The sequence below is a fragment of the Mesoplodon bidens genome (genome assembly GCF_964165515.1).
Source record: "Mesoplodon bidens genome assembly, chromosome: 4".
In the NCBI taxonomy this organism is placed as follows: domain Eukaryota; kingdom Metazoa; phylum Chordata; class Mammalia; order Artiodactyla; family Ziphiidae; genus Mesoplodon; species Mesoplodon bidens.
Window position 1 is genome coordinate 163,737,530 of NC_138160.1, and position 20,225 is coordinate 163,757,754.

At 44.5% G+C, this 20,225-nt stretch overlaps 1 protein-coding gene across 11 annotated transcripts in view; it reads right to left on the reverse strand.

Annotated features, from left to right (window-relative positions):
• Window positions 1-20,225, reverse strand: part of TENM2 (teneurin transmembrane protein 2) — a 536,125-nt gene that overhangs the window by 456,340 nt on the left and 59,560 nt on the right. The gene's annotated exons all lie outside the window — the stretch shown is intronic.

Below are 20,225 nucleotides of genomic sequence, written 5' to 3' on the forward strand. Positions count from 1 at the left end.
CTTTGCTCACATTTTGAATATTTCTCAGAAGTACTTGGAGCAGTGAACTTGCTTTGAGATAGTTACCAGGAAAGCAAGCAAGTACTTACAGTGCCCTTCATTGCACCCAGTCTTAAAAGTGGGTGCTCCCACAGCGGGAGCAGAGAAACCTCCATAAAGAGCCTTTAGGGGCTTCCCTGGTGGCGCAGTGGTTGAGAATCTGCCTGCCGGTGCAGGGGACACAGGTTCGAGCCCTGGTCTGGGAGGATCCCACATGCCGCGGAGCAATTGGGCCGTGCACCACAACTACTGAGCCTGCACGTCTGGAGCCCGCGAGCCACAACTACTGAGCCTGTGCGTCTGGAGCCCGCGAGCCACAACTACTGAGCCTGCGCGTCTGGAGCCCGCGAGCCACAACTACTGAGCCTGCGCGTCTGGAGCCCGTGAGCCACAGCTACTGAGCCTGCGCGCCTGGAGCCCGTGAGCCACAGCTACTGAGCCTGCGGGTCTGGAGCCTGTGCTCCGCAACAAGAGAGGCCGCGACAGTGAGAGGCCCGTGTACCCTGATGAAGAGTGGCCACCGCTCGCCGCAACTAGAGAAAGCCCTCGCACAGAAACGAAGACCCAACACGGCCAAAAATAAATAAATAAATAAATAAATAAATAAATAAATAAATAAACAAACTTAAAAAAAAAAAAAACAGCCTTTAGGACATACATCTCATATCACGATCGACACATGGCTGGCTGCTCCTTGTCATTCCCATTTCAGTTCAAAGTTTACCTTTCCAGAAATGTTTTGTCTTTCTCCCCTCTAAAGCGAGGATATAAAGTACTTGTTACTCTATCACACCACCTTATTTCTTTGTTTTTCAAAGGTTACTCACGCGATGGTATTTTTTTATTGGTTTACCTATTTATGTCTGTCTCCATTTACTGGGATGTCAGCTTCAGGTAAGTGAGGTCTTTGTCTGATGTGTTTACGATTGTATCCCCACACCTAACCCCGTGCCAGGCACATAGAACTGAGACAGGCTGGGACGTGGGACCCTTTGCTGCAGTGCTTGCACCTGCACAAACGTCTCCTCGAGCAACAGAGCACAAAGAAACCGTAAGGGACTAAAAACAACTGCGTGCATGCGCAGATGGGGCCAGTTATGCGCAATGAGACACCAAGAGACCAAAAAGCCCAACTGACATTCCTGAAGAGCCAGGAGCAAAAACAGGGTGTTGGGAGCAAAAGCAGGGTACCGCACATGCCCCCTGCAGAAACACCACCAAAGCGGTGGGCAAACCACCTAATTCACCCCTCCGGCCCGAGCCCTGGACACACCCCTATCCTCACCTCATATAAGGAACAGCTCGCACCCCGTCAGCGAGCGAGCCAGCAAAGGAACCTGTTACTTCTTTTCCATCCCCCCCCACCCGCCCGCTGCAGCAGGGCCCCCAATAAAGCCTTGCCTATATTTCTTATCTGGCCTCCTATCAATTTCTATTGATTAAGGAGGCCAAGAACCCTGGTCAGTAAAAGAATTATGTGTTGAATGAATGAATACATGTTTATAAAATCAAGCATCTGTCTTCATGAATGGTTCAAGTGTTGGCTTTTAGATGCGGGACTTTCATTTGTAAGAGTCCGAGGGAATAAGAGCAATTCGGTCATTGGTAGGATATCACCTGGAGTTGGTTGCTGTCATGGAGACAGAACTGAGATGAACGACAGGGCTTTGGAGAGGAGGGGGCAACGGTGAGCCTTCTTTACTCTGCACCTTCCTGAGATCTCAGCGTCTCAAAGTGGCGAAAGGAAGTGTCACCATCACTTTGGTTGGTGACAAACTGGCTGGTCCCCGTGGATGGTACATCTTCAGTGGGGTTTCAGCTCCGTTTCTGGAGTGGAGCGCTTTTCTCCTCATTAGCAATGTTTCACACCGCCAACTCAAGGTCGCTGATTAGGTCAAGACCGTACGGTTTGGCTCAAGTGGTCAACGTGAGGGGATGAGCTCTGGATGTACAGCATGTGATTTTCCTCACTGGACTCTGTTGTGGGATGGGATCTCACAGCAAACGCTCCACGCCCCTGGACCGATCTACGTTCACACGTTGTGTTTCTGTTTTCCTTCGGATTCGGAAGACGGAGGAAGTTTTCACCACCAAAGGACACACTTCTGGCTGAGTCTTAAGTCCTTTGACTATTGGATTCTATCACTGGTCTGAATTGTTTTTCCTTGTACAAATGCTTTGTTCCTGACTTAGAAAGGAAAGGTGACTAATTCTATTTCTGTATTTTTCAAAAAAGTTTCAATGATAGTTGTAAACCAATTTGAAAATTAAATGTTTAAAAGGAATGATTAATATTATAAAAGTAATAAATGCTTAATGAAAATGGAAGGAATAAAGACATGTACAAAATAAAGAGGAAGGATGCCTGTTTCTCATTCCCAACACCCTTGCTTCATATCCCCCACCTTCTCCTAGCAAACCCACTTTCTAGATAGAACTACTCTGAATGCCTTGTTGTATGTCCAGCAGTGTGCTGCTAAAGGCTTAACAATTGGCTCTCCAGAAAAAAAGCTCTGGCTTATAAAAGCATTTACCTGTTTCTGTGGAATAAATACTTTCACCATGTGCAATTTTAAACTAAGAATATGATGGAATTGGGAAAGGGTGTTACACAATCAGCTCTTACAAGACAGTGCAAGCCAGCTCTAGCACACCACTATGTGCTCCTTCCAGATTATCTGTGTATCATGTGTATTTCTTTCCCTTCCTCCCTCTCTCCCTCCCTCCCATCCTCTCTCCTCCTTTTCCTCCTCTCCATCCTTCCTTGCATCCATCCATCCATCTATACTGGTACATAAACAGACATACATGAGTCAAAATCTAACATAAACATTGTGCATTTTATTCTGCAAGTTTCACTTTTTCACCTGGTATATTGCAGCTCTGTATTTTGAAAATTTCCTGACCCTCCCTGTAACTGGAAACACTGTGCTAGCTCAGCAGCAAAGCTGGGCATCACTTGGTCTACAGATGTGCCTGTGAGCGTGCATGTGTACCCACGCACTCGCTGTTGTCTATCTACTGTAAAAGGGAGTATTTCATCATTGGGCAGCAGGTTCTGCTCAGATGGTTTATTGTCCTGACCTCATTAAAAGCATGTAATCTACGCAGGGCCGTAAATCTATGCCTCTAAATACTTTCCTCTTTAATTTTTTAATACTGCACACATGAAGGGAGAGGTTAAAGCCAATTAAAAGAGATACAAATACCATTAGTACTGCCCTGACAAACAGTTAGTTATTGGATTTGGTCCTTTCAGTTTAGAAAGCCATTTTTTTTCTGTTGTTCCTCCTCAATGAATTAGTAATCAAGCTGTTTATTGACTTGTCTCATCTCTGAGATGCTAAATATATATGTTTTGGTCCATTCTCTCTCTCAAGTGACATCATGGCTACACACATAAAAATTAGACAACTTAAGGTCTACGTACAAACAATAACAGCACAGCTACATGTGGAAATCCACATGTGGACGGACCATCATTTTCACTGCGGTCCGGGAAGGAGAGAGCCACTCAATTCATTCTTATGCAGCAAATAGTTGTTACTGTTGTTGTTGTTGTTTTTCCCTCCCATTAAAGCTATTATATGATACTGACAAATGCTTAAAAGCATTTAGAGCTGAAAGAACTATTAGGAAAATTGCTGCAAAGGATTGACAAATGATGACCTTTCTGTCCACAAGGTTCTTATTTCCTGTGCAAAACAGACAAAAAGAATAAAGGAAAAGAGCAAGAACCATCAATCTAGGGACTGGGTATTGTTTTCTGACATGAGTTCATATTTTCCATCGCATTTGGCCAAGAACGTGACTCTGTTTATGAAAAGGCTGCAGTACTGCCACTGTGTTAGGCTTTCTTGGTGTCCGCTGGTCTCCTGTCTCTCTCTTTCATTCCTCTGGGAGTATGACATAGGCCCCATAGGATCTGAGACAACCTGCAGATGTACAGGAGTGGATCTGAAATTTGACCACCTTATTCATTTCATTGTCCATCCACAGTATTTTGTGAGAATCAGTGCTGCCCATTGTTTCAGAAGAAACTCATCTTCACACCCTCACATCCATAAGAATTCATACAACTCATGATTCGTGTAAGTGGCCTATCATTTTTCTTAGTATCTTGCCCTTCCCTCCTATAAGAGGTCAAAGTCAGGCACTTAAAAAAGAGCTTTCAGAACACTACAGAGCTACACTTTCAAAGGAGAGAACAGAGGCACACACATTCATAAGGAAACTCTGAAGACAGAGAGAGTATAACAGGGAAGAACAAATTTGACTCCATATTGGACGTGTTTCTTTTACTTTAACCTTGTATTCTATTGCTTTTGCTACAAGTTAAGAATGTCGCCTATAGCCTAAAATATACAGGAGAGCCCATTCTCAAGGCTCTGACCTTTAAAGGTATAATACTTTTCCATTCTTAGAGAGATAAAAAGTTGCAGAACAGAGAGTAACATTTGTCTTGTTGGAGGTTTATAGGAACATCGTGACCTGATGTATGTGGACAGCTGTTAGAACGAAGGATTCTGACACCAAGAAGTTTGCCACAACCGATACCCTCCCCCCTTCTAATATGAAAGAAGCCTGAATTCTAACTCAGGGTCTTGGGGACACTAGTCCACTATCTTTCTCAGTCTGCTGGCTTTCTGAATACATTCCCTATTCCTTGCCCCCAAACCTCGTCTCTCAATCTATGGGCCTGTTGTGTGGCGAGCAGTATGAGCTTGGACTCAGTAACAAGAGCATAAAATATTTTTAAGTTAAGGGGATAAAACCCTAGAAACAATAAGAAGTATTTTCTATACCATCTGTCCTCTGGAAATGCTAGGACAGGGGTTCTCAAAGTACGTTCCCTGGATGAGCAGCATCACCCTCATCTAAGGACCTGTTAGAAATGCGAATTTGGGGACCCATCCCATACACACTGAATTAGAATCTCAGGTTGGGGCCCATCAAGCTGTGTTTCGAATAAGCCCTCTGAGGGATTCTGATGCCTACTCAAGTTTAAGAATCCTTATTCCAGGGAATACAGTTTTCTTAGCTGCTTCTCCAAGTCTGTGCTTGTAGCCAGTAATAAACTTCTGAACACGAGCCGACCATTCGCGCTGCTGCTTCCACACTATACCATGCGCTACAACACATTACACAGATTTGTTTACATGGCCTCCTCTCCTACTAGACTGTAAGCTCCTTGAGGCCAGACGCTATATCTGATTCACTTCTTAATTCTCAGTGCCCAGCCAGGGGCCTAGATCAAAGCTGGTGCCTAGGACATTAATTACAAGATAAAACGGCTAGATAAAGCCCAACGAATGAAAAAGAAACAGAAGTATACAAATTCATTAAAGTTATTAGTTCTAACTTGATAAATGACATCCACATCTAAGTCAAAAAGATTTTGCCTCCTTTAAAAAAGAAAGAAGGAATTAAAAGTGGTTACAGGAATATTCTCAAGCAACTTCTAACAGGTTCACTGTTTATTCTCTTGAGGAAAGCAAGAAATAATTGAATACACTTCACACTAATAGCCTCTTCTAAAGTGTGCTGACAAAATCCAGTTAGTTCTGAATATTCCTAAGATGGTTTCACATTCACACAGGACCCACCTGCCCGTCTGATGGCAGACATTGTCAAATCGAAAGTTAAATACGGGCTATAATAAAACCACAAGAACTGCCAGTTCAAGCCTCTGGGAGCCCCTTCCACCCTCCCAATATGTAGGAGGGTGGAAGGCACTTCTTGGAAAGAGGATATACCCTGAAACCATTCTGATTGCCTCTCCATGAGGAAATGAAAGACCTGAAGTAAGGAGTCTTCAGCCCTCTGTAGCCTTCATGGACACTCTGAAGGTGTCCTATTTAGCCTTTATTTTCTACAATGGGATTTACCACGGCATCACATACAGGCTGGTCAAGGCCTACTTTGTGAAAACATCCTGTGCCTGCCTTTATGTGGCTATGGCATCAGATCACCTGGGTTCTAATCCAGGCTCCAATATGCTCTGGTTTCTTTAGCTTTTCTGAGCTTCAGTCTCCTCATCTGTAAAATGGGAACAATTGTGATACCTGAGGACTAAGTAAAAAAAAATGTACATATATAATATGTATAGTTTACATATAAAGCATATCTATCTATCTATCTAATGAGCCAGGTGTCTGACACATAATAAGAGCTTAATAAATACTAGCTATTATAATGAACTAATACTGTTATGTGCTATGTGCTACCAGGGCTTCTTAAACTAGAATCCATGGGCCTCTAGAGAGCTATGAAATGGACAAAAATGTGTCCATGAGCTCCTTGAAATGATCTGCAAAATGTTTCCTGTTTGTCCATATTCCTTTTCTCTGGGCATATGGCTCAAAAGTTTAATCACATTCTCAGTGTGATCCACGGCTTCTAAATGGTAAAAAATCATGGTGTTGGGGATTTTAGGAGCCAGATTATGTCCCCGACAAGCTGGCAAACCAGAGAAATGAGACAGTTTCTCTAAGGCTGGTGTCTTCCTCTAGGGCGTGATGTATAGCGTTAGGATCTCCATTTTTAATTCCACACAATGTGTGTTTGTTTATTTTTCTTCTTCCACTTCATAACAGGAAATAGCATTTCAAATGCATTCCACCATGAAGATAGGCAGACAGTTAATCTTCACCTCCAACACCCTCAAGATTTAAGAAAATAAGAGAGCTTCAAACTACCACTCCTGACCTGCCAAGCACAACGTGTAAGTGAGGCAGATGGGAAGAAACAACACTGGACCATGAGCCAAGAGCACGAGGGTTTGCTCTCGAATCCTGTCCTAACCACCTCCGTGCCTTGAGCAAGTGGCTTCTCCTCCCAGCTTCTCTGATTCCTTACCTGTCAGACAGGAGTTATTCTCAATCGTCATTTCCAACTTTTTGTGTCTAAGGACCCAGATATAACACAGAAATGGTTATACTAGGCTGCCTTTTTTTTTTTTTTTTTGCGGTACGCAGGCCTTTAACTGTTGTGGCCTCTCCCATTGTGGAGCACAGGCTCCAGACGCACAGGCTCAGCGGCCATGGCTCATGGGCCCAGCCACTCCGCGGCATGTGGGATCCTCCCGGACTGGGGCACGAACCCGTGTCCCCTGCATCGGCAGGCAGACTCTCAACCACTGCACCACCAGGGAAGCCCCTAGGCTGCCATTTTTCACAAAAGAAAGTTATCTTCTCTTTTTGAAAATTTGAAAAAAATATATATTTTCACCTATTTGTCCATCTATCCGGATAGGTGAAAAATATCATTTATTCTAGCTACAGACAGCAAATGGTGAACATATGAGTTTAAGGACCCATTAAACAAATATTTATTTAGTACTTATTAAATGTCAGTCACTTGAATAGGGCTGGGGATACAGCATCAAACAAAAACAGTTGCTGCCTTCATGGACATGACGGTAGTGCCAGAGAATGAAAATGACTGAAAATACACGTGCATATCACCATTTTAAATTGTGCTAATATGCACTGCAAACGATAAACTGGATCCTGAAAGATTAAATGGGGGAGGGTGACTTGACATAAAGCTGTCAGGGACAGCATCTGAGCTGAGAGCTGAGGGATGGTAGTAGCCAACCCTACAAAGCAGCAGCAAAACTTTGTGGCAAAGAGAAGACCTCAAGTCAGCAGGACCTAGGGCAAGGCCCTTGGCCTCTCTCTGACTTATTTCCCTGTGTGTAGAATGGGGACGACAATGGGATTTAGTCCATTAGACTGTTGTGAGGATTCAATGAACTGGTAATGAAAATTTGTTTGGGACCAAGGCTGGCGATGTCCTAATGAAGTGGTGCAAAATAAACATCACGCTGAAGTAAAAGCATGTGCTAAGGCCCTGAGGCGGCCAAGAGCTGGGTCTGTTTGAGAAACTGCAAGGAGGGTGGGGCTCTCGGGTGGAGCATAAATGGGAAGGTGGTGGAAACTGAAGCTGGGGGAGTGACAGGTATGGTGGAGGACGTTGAAGCCCATGCCAAGTTCAATGAGAAGGGATTGGAGAGTTTAGCAGTATCCCCAGTGGACCTCTGAAGTTCACTGCCCAAAACTTAGACTATTATTGTCTCTAATTTACCTTTTGTATAGTTTTCTAATTCAACGGTTCTATGAAATACCTCCTCAAAGGGAAGTTTCTTTAGGTAACAAGTTCTAAATAAAGAACCCCTGTTCCATTCATGCTCATTAAACGGTTTCCCCCCCACCTAGATCCCTGCAATAATAAATATAATTATATACATCTTTAATGACTTTAGTTTCTTGAGCTGCAGGTGCTGGAATACTGTATTTATTAACATATTTTAAGCCCTTTAAAAAGACTGCATTCATTCCTATGGTAATTTAGTATCCATAATACATTCTCTGTTCTGAATAGATATTAATCACCACAGAATGACTGATTTGCCCGTGTAGGAGCTAAGCCGCACTCTAACTAGTAACTAGTAACTTTTTAATTCAATATTGTCACTGAAACTGTTGATTAAAATTTAGTTGCCATAACTGTCCTTGCCCCCCTGCCAGCCCCGCCCGCTCTGAGGATGCAAACCAAGTGCGAACAATCAGATTCTCTGCCACTGAAGATGAATGAGATAATTTTGAGTGTTTGCATTTCTAGTAATACTCTGCTTGGAAAAAAAAAGTTCTGCTAAGGCCAGTTATTCTGAACCACTTCGGGTTTGTTAGCAGTAGGAGAGATGGTTACCACAGAGAAACAGACACTAACCCAAAAGCCTGCTCCCAGGAAGGCAGCAGAACCGCCTGCTTCTGTCTTGAACAGAGGGAGGCCGGTAACTGTGTGTCAGTTTCCACGTGGTGGGCTGAGGTGCATTCTGCCAGAATCCCAGCACCTACCAGGTTCAACAAAATTCTTCTTCTTTCTTTGGAAATAAAAGGAACAATCCTATCATAAAATTCAGATCAAAATGAAATGAGGACAATGAGTACAGAGGAAATAACCATTGCATGTGCCGGGTTCTGAGATAATATCTCATTGAATCCCATAAGAGGGATCAGAGAGGTACCACGATCATCCCTCATTTACCTGGAGCTCAGAGAACTTTAACTCACTCAGGGTCACACAGCTAGTAATGGACAGACCACCAGAGTCTGTGCTCTTACCTTGTGGCCACACTGCCTCTATAATCAATCAGTCAATCAAACAATCAATCATCCCTGGGGGAAGGGCATTGAAAAGCATAATGAAATATATAATGCACTGTTATGTGTCAGAAAAACTCTTACTTAAAACAAAAACTTAGCAGCTTTCCCTTTTTGCTGGCTTGGAGGTTGGTGATGGGCAATGGCATTATTCAGATCTGTGGGGAACTACATCTCTACGCTACTGTCTTCCTCTGGCAGAGCCTGTCGGGATAGAGAGAAAGGCTAAGTGTGGAATAGACTTGGCTTCTGTCTGTCAATGTACTGCCAAGGGCACTGGCTCTGGGGGCAGAGGTGGGGAGTGCTGACCTGCTTTGTGTAAGTACAGTGGGAGGGACACTTGAATTTATGGCCAGTCAAGAGAGAGGGAGAGAGGGAAAGAAACTCTTCCTCTTCCCCAAACTCAGTACAGTCTGCTCTGCACAGAGGTCTTAGGTGGATGACCGTGTTTGCCTGTGTGTTTGCTTGCTACTTGGTGATTCCTTTTTTGCACGCGCCAGGGGAAAGGGCCCGAGTTCTACAACTGGATCAGTATGGAGTGGAGAGAAAGGAACAGGTGCTGGTGTGATAGGCCATTGCACTCTGAGACCCCGGGCGCTGGTGGGCAGGAAACGTGAGCAGGAGTCCAGGCAACTAGGGAACTCACGGAAGTTGTGGCTGGTTTGTGGGACTGGGGTTTGAGCCGATACCTTAGCCAATTTTTTTTTTTTTTTTTTTTTTTTGCGGTACACGGGGCTCTCACTGTTGTGGCCTCTCCCGTTGCGGAGCACAGGCTCCGGACACGCAGGCTCAGCGGCCATGGCTCACGGGCCCAGCTGCTCCGCGGCATGTGGGATCTTCCCGGACCGGGGCACGAACCCGTGTCCCCTGCATTGGCAGGCGGACTCTCAACCACTGCGCCACCAGGGAAGCCCCCTTGGCCAAATTTCTAAACAGTTATTATTAACGCTATTCCCACAAGAAGTATTACCATCCACTCTGCAGACAGATCAATTAGGGCACGGAGAGCTCAGTCACTTCAGCAAACGCAAGCGCCAGCGCCCTGCCCCAAAACCGGCAAAGCAGCCAGGGCCCACACCCGGGTGTCTCATCACCAGCCTGGCTCGTACTGCACAGGGAGCCCTGCCAACGTGGGAGGCAGAGACTGTGGGATGGTGGATGGGATCCTCTGACCAGTCCTTCCTGGGACACGCAGCCAACAGACTGCCACGCAGAAGCATCAGTCCTTCCCCGCCTGGGGCCAGATGCGGGTCAAGTGGTAGCAGAGAGTCAAGGTCAAGGTGATCACCTGCAGCCTCCCTTCCACCACCCCACTCAGTGGGGGGCTGCATTCTCAAAAGGTAGCACGGAACCTGCTAGGGCTTTCTAACAGAAGTGGGAGCATCTCTGCCATGACCGTAGGGTAGAAAGTTAAATTGCTAGTGAGAAGATTAAAAAGTTAAAGACAAAGGAAAAAAGCCCCCAAACCTCGTACAACGTGGGCTAAGCGAAAAAGCCCTCATTAGCTGTGACAGGCTAATTGTGTGTATCTTTATCTACAGAGTCAGTATTTCAACCTGAATTTCTGATTCCACCTCCAGAAGCTTTGACTCTGTGAAGGAATCTGAACACACACACCATTATATAAATACATGTAAATCCACCGGTAAACATAAACACCCCGCCATCACCAACCAGATTTTCAAGTGAGGGTGCTTGGAAATTACAGAATTTTGGAGACACTGTGTCTCGAAACACACTGTTTATGTAAAAGCTCCTCTATAAAATCTTTCCAGATTAAAAGCAAGTTGGATCTTAGCCAGAGGAAGAAATCCCTTTGCAGGCACCCTATGGTCCACATGCAAAGGACGCTAGCTCGTAGCCCCCAGGCTCCATCTGGGACCTTCACATTTAATTCTTTGGTCCACACAGTGGCAGCGGCGCAATTTTTTTTTTTTTTTTTAAGTTAAGTTGAATTAGATGTGGAAATTGCAAACCTTAGGGACTCTCCCATAACCCCCACGTCCGGCCCTTGCTGTGCTTACCGCCATGAATGGCCTGGCTGCTTTACACTTCTGAGATGGTGGGCCAGACTGGATGGCATGTAATGGCATTCAACATGAGGGCTCTGCCCATCTTCCTAGTCCAATCCTTTGCCTTCCTCGTGCTCTGTGTACCGGCCTTCCTGGACTGAGTATCTGAAGTTCCCTGATCTGCCAACTGCTGGCCATTTTCAGGGCCCAGAAGGCCCCACCTCACATCTTCCAGGAGAACCTTCCAGGCTACTTCTCTGGATCAAAGGCCTCTACGAAGCCTTTCCTGACCTTTTTGCTGACGACCGGCTGCCCTCTCTTCTGCACCCACCTGGTGCCAGCCGCCGTGCAAGGCTTTCCTTCCTCAGCACCAAAGTCTACGCTTTCTGCCTTTCTGTTGGCAGCCCTTCCCCATGAGATAGGAGCTTTTTCAAGCTGGGGACCATGTCTCATTTGCTTTTCCTTCCAGTGCCTGTCAGAGTGCCAGCATAAGAAATGGGCCTCAAAAGAGGCCTTTGGAAGGGAAGAGAGTCACCTGTGGGTTAGGATGATGGTCAGAGAAGGGTAACACACGCAGCATGCCTCCTTAGCTGGGGGAAGAAGACAGGGGGTGCCATCCAGGCAATCCAAGATAAGCCGACCCCACCCTGCTGGAAATCAGCCCTTGGACCCAAAGGCCATCCTGGTAAGCAGGTGGTGAGTAAGCACAGACCATTCTTCCTGCCGTGGCCCAGGGGTCTTCCCGACTCCCCAATCCCCACCAAAGGAAATAGGGCTCCCCAGCAGTCCAGGTTACTCCTTTGCACCCCCATTCCAGAATGCAACCTCCAAGAGAGTTAAAAAAATATATATTATTCAACTCAAGAAAGTATTCACTGCTACTTAGGAGAGGGTTAAAACCATTTTTTTAAAGGTGAAAAAGCTACTTGCTCTTCAGGTCAGTCACCATCGAAACGATTCTTCTCTTGCCATATGCTCCTTTGAATTGCATTAATAAGACATCTCTCGCTGAAGCATCTGGTCTCAGCCACTTCAAGGCACACGAGGAAGCACACACATTCAGGCTGAGTCTATGGTAACGCGGAGACGTATTTGTACTCCTGCCATCATAAAACCAAATACTGAACTTGCAAAATTCTATGCTGGTTGTGTTTTATAAAAACATTCCAGAAATGGGGCAAGAGATAATCCAAATGAATGGAGGCAGAATTTGGGGGGTGGGTGGGGCTTTTGTATGCCTGTATGTTGTGTGCGTATATATGTTTGCGTGTTTGTATAAATTCATATCTGTACACATATACACACGTTTTATGAATTGGTAATCACCTTCACGGCTCAAACATACATTCTTGTTTTCTATCCAAAGGAGCTAAACATTGAAAGCATCAGTTGAAAACAGAGCCCCAACAATCTGCAAAATATGGACAGAGAGGTGGGACATATCTATATTTTACCACTTTGAAATACAGAAATGGAAATTTTCCATCACAAGCCAAAGGCACAGTAGCATTATCAACCAGCAACCACATTTCTCCCACCAAAAAAGAAGACTGTTCTGGCAAGCAATGCCATACAAAGGGCTTCTTCTCTTTCATTGGTAATAATCTTTATCAAATGGATACACTTCCTTCAGTTTTTCCAAATAACTCACCCCACTTTCTTAAATAGTTCATTAAAAATTCTGAGTGGGTTAAATAAAAAGTTCACTATGTAACAAATGATGGCAACATCCATTCTTTTCTTGTCCCGAAGATCCTTGTGCTTATTTTGTCAGAAACACAAGAAGTAGAAATGTGATTGCATTTGTGCTGACGCTAAATGTTAATAGATTTGCCTAAACGCCTGCTAATAGCCCCCCTAAAATTAGCTAGACTAGTAGTGCATGCCTAATGTGGTGGTGTTTTTCTTGTTTTACTTGCATTTCTGCTTCTCCTTCTTTGATCAGAGGGAAAAAAAGAGCCCTAGAAAAAAGTAGAGGTCTTTGGATGTGAAACATTTCCAGTGTCACATGTGAATTCTGCAGAAGGAACATATATTCTGAAACTATCCCACAGTTCTGACATTCTGTCATGAAGGTGACAAATCCTAGTGCTCTAATGTTTCATTAAATTAAACATGAAATGTTTAATGTTTTGCTAAATTAAACATGAAGCCACGACTTTGCACCTGAGAACCAGGGCCTTCTGTCAATCCCTCACATTCCTCCAGGTCACTCCTTAGGTTATAAAAGCCGAGTTTTGTTTACTAGAAGTATCGTATTTCTCTCTGCAGTTAAAATGTACTTTCTCTTAATGCGCTTATTTATAAAAACCAACAAGCAACACAGTTTTTAGGTGCTTACAACGTTTCTAAACTCAGGCCCAAAGAGAACAGCTTGCTAAGAGACTCTTAGCTAATTCTCTATTACAATTTTTTTCCTTTCAAATATTTACCACCATGACTGAGAGGCTTCCAGAGGGCAGAGGTATTACGTTTTCGTCAGATCCCAAGCCCATTTCACAGATGGGCATGTGACTGTCCAAAGAATGGAAGACTTGCTAGAAAACTGTTGAAACAGATCTTCCAGACTAAAGAAACCTCAATAACCTGCCCCTGCCCCGTGTCCTTTTCTATGATGACAGAAATTGACAAGGTAAACAGAACAAGACAAAACAACAGCTCAGATTTAGGAATGTATTTGCACAAGCAGAGAGGCAGTGTGCAGAGCTCTTGTGTTTACGGAATAAACGTTTTCATGGAATGCCTTAAAGCAGCAGGTAAACAAAGCATGGGCACGGTTGGGAGGGGGTGAAATGAAGCTCAGACAAAAAGCCTTGCTCCTTTTCCACCAGTTCGATTGGATGGTTATAAGCAACTTCTTGAGCTCCTCGTAATCCATCCATAGGATCATGTCACAAGCAAGATTTCCAAATGCTATTTTATAAAACACATTTGGATGCTACTTTTTAAATGGGGGAAAAACCCCTACCAACTACGTAGCAACTTAAAAGGGAAAAAAATACTCATGTCCCATGATGAAAGTGTCTGAATATTTTTATACTTTTTTTTTTGTCAGTTTAAGTGGGTTATAGCTTAACCCACTTTAACAAGGTTCCATCATTGTCAAACCAGCAACGGCAGAAAGAACCATCTCTTAAAGGGTAAGTTGCACAGACCCTTCCAGTCCAACCAAACTTGACATCTATACTTTCTCTTTGTCAACACACCAGCTCCTATCACTGGCCAAAAACATAAAACAGCCCCGACTGGGTAACACATCTTTGCTCAGATCTCCTGCTTGAGAACCCTGCTCCCAGTTAGTTCTCCAACAGGTAAGGATATATTTGACACCTACCATTCTGAAACTTCATGTCTGTGAGGCAAACTAAAGAAATTAAACGGATCCTGCTTTAATCTTCTTTTCTAGACCACAAATGCCTTAATCAAAAGGAAAGACAAAAAACAAGCAAACGAAAAAAACAACAAAGAAAAACAAATGTTTCCTGAGGTCCTTCTCTAAACCACCAGAGTCTAAGCAAGGAATAGCTGTCTTTTTTACTGAATGCCCAGAATTTGTCCCTTAATATCGACAACAGAGAATTATTTCTAACATCCCTCAACTCCATCTTCCTCACCAACCCCCCACCTCTTTTCCCTCACTTCTATAATTTGTGGCCAAGACAAGGCTTAAGTTGCACTTTAAATCAAAATCTGAAAGATGCTTCAATTGGATATTTGGCTGGGCAGACCTCCTGTAAAAATCCCACGTAGAGACACATTTGTTTCCTTCCTGCAAATGAACTGTGGCGTTTGTGGTCCCTCTGGCTCTCTCTAGTGCATACTTCGCCTGTCAATGAGCTTAAGTTGCAGGACTTCAGCTGGGGTTAGCTGTCCTGCAAGCTCATTTGGCTCTTACCATTAAGGCAAGAGGCTCTAAAGGGCCAGCAAGATGCTTTTAACTATGTTGGAGGGGCCAGTCATATCTTGTTAGCAACAGCTGCACACTTACCAGGCTTTCAGGGACTAGACAGGGCTGTCCTGTGCCTTCTGGGATTAGGAACACAGAAAGGAGTTAACCAGTCATTCACTGGAGCCATCCAGGCTGCACCAGGTTCTTTCTCCCAAAACCAAGTGAGGCCGCTTCCTCCAAACTTCCTCCTCCGTCGGCTTCCCCTGGAATATATGGCCCACCAACCTGACTGCTGTTTCCAAACTACTACTCAATAAAAGGATTTTACAGGCTGTGCCGGGAGCCAGGAGCTTCAGGTCCCCGTTTGGCTCTTTCTCCATCAGCATTCCTTAGCAAGCCTGCACAGAGTGAGGTATGCTACATTATTTATGTCAGCTCTAGGCTCTGGAAAACACACACTGGCATCCTGATTACTAAGAATCCTCATGGATACAATTAAACCGTTCCCACATATATTTTTTCACTGCCCCCCCCCACCCCCCACTTCCCAGATTCAACCTCTTTCAGAGGAAACAAAAGCACTTTGAGGCGTATCCCAGCTCATCCGTTTACGAGCCAAGACAGCATTGAAATATGGTCACAATGGCACATGAGCAAAGGGAAAAGGACACTTTGCCTGGAGTGGGCGGAAGACACTCCAGGGAGGAAGGTTCAGATAATAGTTTGGGGAATGCCCGGCAAGTGGCCTCCCTGGGTTGGGGATATTGATACGGAAGCAGCCAAGTGGAGGCGCTAGAAAGAAACCACTTTGATGAATTCATGGAAGACTGATTTCCAATGGGCTGTTAAGGGAAGGAAGGAGCATTTCGCAACACCACTAACCTTCCAAGCTGGATGAAGAGCAATCACGCTCACCCAGCAAATGCTCCTTGGTGCCCCATCCGAGTCACAGTTCTAGACAGGAAGATCACGGATTTAGCCAGGTTGAGCCAGGATCCTGTCCCCAAGTCTCCTCTTTAGCAAAACGAACAACTCTCCAAGTTGTGGTCTGCCATTTCCCTTCTGGTCAATAGCTCAGCCACACGTTCTGAGTCGGGCCTCTTCGCGGGCAGAATGCGCTGCACGCTGGTACAGCAGAGGAAGGCTGATGACAGCAACTTCCTCCTCTGTAGGAGTAGTGACAAGGCTATGAATCTCCCCCGGTCTCTAGCTAAAAAGTCCCTGCTTGGTAGGCAGAGGTGACTTCACTTTGTGAAAGCCCCGGGCACTGCTTAGTGAAACCACCTTAGGCAGGACCTCACAGTGAAGTCAGTTTATGGAGGCAAGAAGTCGGCTGGGGGAAAGGCAATGTCTCATCCAAGAACACAAGGAGAAAAGAGCAACCTGCTTCTCTGCAAAGGCTTTCTGTGAATGTGTATTCCTGTGTTGAGTCCGTTTTTTTTTTTTTGTTTTTTTTTTTTAAGTGACTGTCACTTGCAATGACTTAGTCCATCCCCACTCAGATATCTTGGGTGGAAAATTGGTGTGTGAGATGGAAACAACGGTAGAGAACGCAGTGTAGGTCAGTGGAGCACAGCCCGGAGGGGCCAAACCCACTCTCTGATGCACACGGGAGCAAAGCAATTTGCTCCAGTGCACAAAGAACAGAGCTTTCCTCAACCATAAACAGACGAAAGGGAGCACGACAGCGCACACACACACACACACACACACACACACACACACACACACAGGCACACATTCACATACCACAAAATGATACAACCCAGGCACCCAAAGACCTGGTGAATGGAAAACAGATACAAGTTGCCTTATGGGATGATTTCAAATTAGGGTATTGGCTGCTTAGATCCAGAACGCTGGGTCATCCAATCCACTGTCCCTTAGGGAGGCCTTGGCCACACGTGGGCACCACTGTACTGTCAGCTAGAAGTGAATTCTCTCATCTTCTCCACTGAGGAATCCAACCCACACTGTAATTTTTGTTGGAAAGGATTTAGAAGCAACTAACCAGAGTGATGAACAGAGATGATTCCTTGGAAGGAAGATTATTTAAGAATATCATGTATTCCTCCAGTAACTTCGCAATCATCAACTTAGAGGCTGACCTCAGGCTAAAAATCTTGGCAAGGATCCCCCTGAGAGCCTGTTGCTGCCCACCAGAGCTGCAGTGTGGGCGAGACCCAAGGATCTACCGGTGCTTTGCTAACCTGTGGCCTCAGATGAGCTGTTCAACCTCCCTGAGCCTCCGTTTGCTCACCTGGAAACTATGGATAATGAGACTCACTTCTAGGATTTTGAGGATTCAGTCAGAAAGGCCAAGGGCTTAACCCAGTGCCTGGCACCTTGCGAACTCACAATTAACCTGGGTGTCTGTGAATTTTCAAAAGCTTATCTGTTCAGTGGCACAAAACTGACCGTGACTGGTTCACAGACTCCCGAGCCCCGTCTCTAAGTGCTCCCCCAACAGCTGGATTGTTATTGACAATCTGTGTGCCAAGTGCTGTAGCTATCGCTCTCGTTTCCCTCAATAAACTTGCTCAGATGAGCTGCCCCATGACAGAGATGTCAATAAAAACTAAAGAGAGTATAAAAACTGAGGGTATTAAGAGGCGGATTGTGAAACATTTTTGTTTTTTTAAAAGGGAATTCCAGCACTTTAAAAATCAACTGAATACCTTTCTGTTGATTAAACTGTAAACTAAAACTATTTCAGAACTTTGATATCCAAAGCAGGACTGCTCTACTTGAGATGGAAGAAAAAGTAGCCTGAAGTCACATCCTCTAGAACTTTCCATCCACTTATCCCCACACCCCCCTTCCACAAGCTACAAAAGGAACAGAGATTGAGAACCTCTAATCTAATACAGAGCTAGCATTTTATATATATATAAAAAAAAAGACAAGGAGGAATGGAGAGATTAAGGGACTCTCAATTTCATGTCACCCAGCATAGTTCAGCTGGAACCCATGGGTCTGACATCCTGTCAAACGCTCCTTCCATCCCCCTGCAAGGCCGAGGGTAAAACCAATGGAACTCAGGTTTTTATTTCACTGTCCAATAAATTGGTTTTGACTCAGTCCAGTATTTCTACTTCAATACTGTGTGTGTAGGACCCATACTTAACTTCATGATGAACTTAATTTTTTTTTTCAGAAAGTGATTACTTTAGATTTTAAGTTCCTCCATAAATGAGGTTTCACAGTTTTCCTTAAGCCATTTTACTATCTAAGGGTTTTGGTCAAGGTTTTTAAGTCTTTTGAATGGGAAAGGCAATACTTCAAACTCTTCCTATTTTATAAAGGCTACATTTTCAATGGATGATAACATACCCAAGTTATTATCAATATCTTTGAAACATAGAGACATTTACCCGTGTAGCTCTTCTCTAGTGATCTAGTTAACAGATCGTTGTAGCCTCTTCTGTATATACAAACACAGGAGGTCCTTAATACGCAGTTATTTGAAGTATTAACCACCCTCCTTCTTGCTTACATAAACAAGAACTATCAAAATTATAAATCTTCGGGGCTTCCCTGGTGGCGCAGTGGTTGAGAATCTGCCTGCTAATGCAGGGGACACGGGTTCGAGCCCCGGTCTGGGAGGATCCCACATGCCGCAGAGCAACTAAGCCCGTGAGCCACAACTACTGAGCCTGCGCGTCTGGAGCCTGTGCTCCACAACAAGAGAGGGCGCGAGAGTGAGAGGCCCGCACGCTGCGATGAAGAGTGGCCCCCACTTGCCACAACTAGAGAAAGCCCTCGCACAGATATGAAGACCCAAGACAGCCCAAAATAAATAAATAAATTTTTAAAAAATCAGAGAGAACATTTTTAAAAAATTATAAATCTTCAAAAGAAGCAGGTTCTACAACATTTCACTACTAAGAAATAGCCACACAAACTGCTACTACATCTCTATGAACAGCTGGATTGCAGGGACATCGTTAAGATCCTTTTCTCAATTCAAGTTTCAAACAACTCCATCTTTCGCTTTTTGTCAAACCACCTGAACAAAAATGCGGTATGCTGCATCATTCACTGGAGCTATTTCTCCAGTTGAAACATGAATTATGAGTTCTTCTGAAACACAGCAGCTAAATCAAGTTGTAACATGCTTTAGTCACGGCACAGATCATGGCTAATCGCTTTCAACAAGTCAACATTTTGCTGCATTAACTTAACATTTCTCTTATTTTTTCCTCCATGGTATGAACTAGATTGGGCGGCATGAAGTTGAACATTTCTTCTCTTACTAGGTCTCCTTCATCTGAGGGTAACTGACTCTGCTGGGCCATTTGTGCTTTTACAATGTGTGGGGCTCAAATGCTCCTCTTACGACACAGGCTTCCTTTGTAAATAACGTGGAGGAACTCTTGGTGGTGTTTACATTCTATGTTGTTTTTTTGTTTCCCATGTGGAAGCTCCAACTCCATCCCTAATAATGAACATCCCCAAATACGTACTCCTGAGACTACCTAAGAGGCATGGGTGTGTCTTGTTGTCAGCAGGGTTGAGAAACTACCCTGTGTCCAGAGCAGTACAATGGATGGCCTGGGGCACCTACATCCTGTTTCCATCAGGCAGAACAATTGCTTGAGGGTATCCTTTAAACTGGGGGCTTAAGAAGTGAAAGTGTCAGAGAAGATTCAGAAATTGCGTAATCCTCATCTGAATAACTTTCTTCCATGAAGCAAAAGAAAAACAGTCATTGGATTCCCCTCAAGTTAAAGTTAAGCTCTTTAGGAAGAGGACTCTGCATTTTTCTCGTCTGTAGAGGCTGATTCAGAAACTTGGTTGCTTCTACAGCATTCCAAGCTATGGTTGGGCCAGAAGGCAGCAGAGCTTCTGGTACAGAGCCCACAGAGAGAGTGCAGGGATGGGGTCGCTCCTACGCCATGCCTTCTCTTTCTGCTCCAGAACAAGATATCCTATTTAACCCTTCCTGGGATATTTTATGATGATGTGGCTCTGTTTTCCCTTTTTAGACTGAATCACCAGTGAAGGTAAGGTATTCCTAGTGTTTTAACAACCATCCTCCAACCCAACTCTTTGCTTCTGAGCCGTTGTACATCAAAGGCAAGATCAAGATAAATTACTCATCCTAACATGGATTGA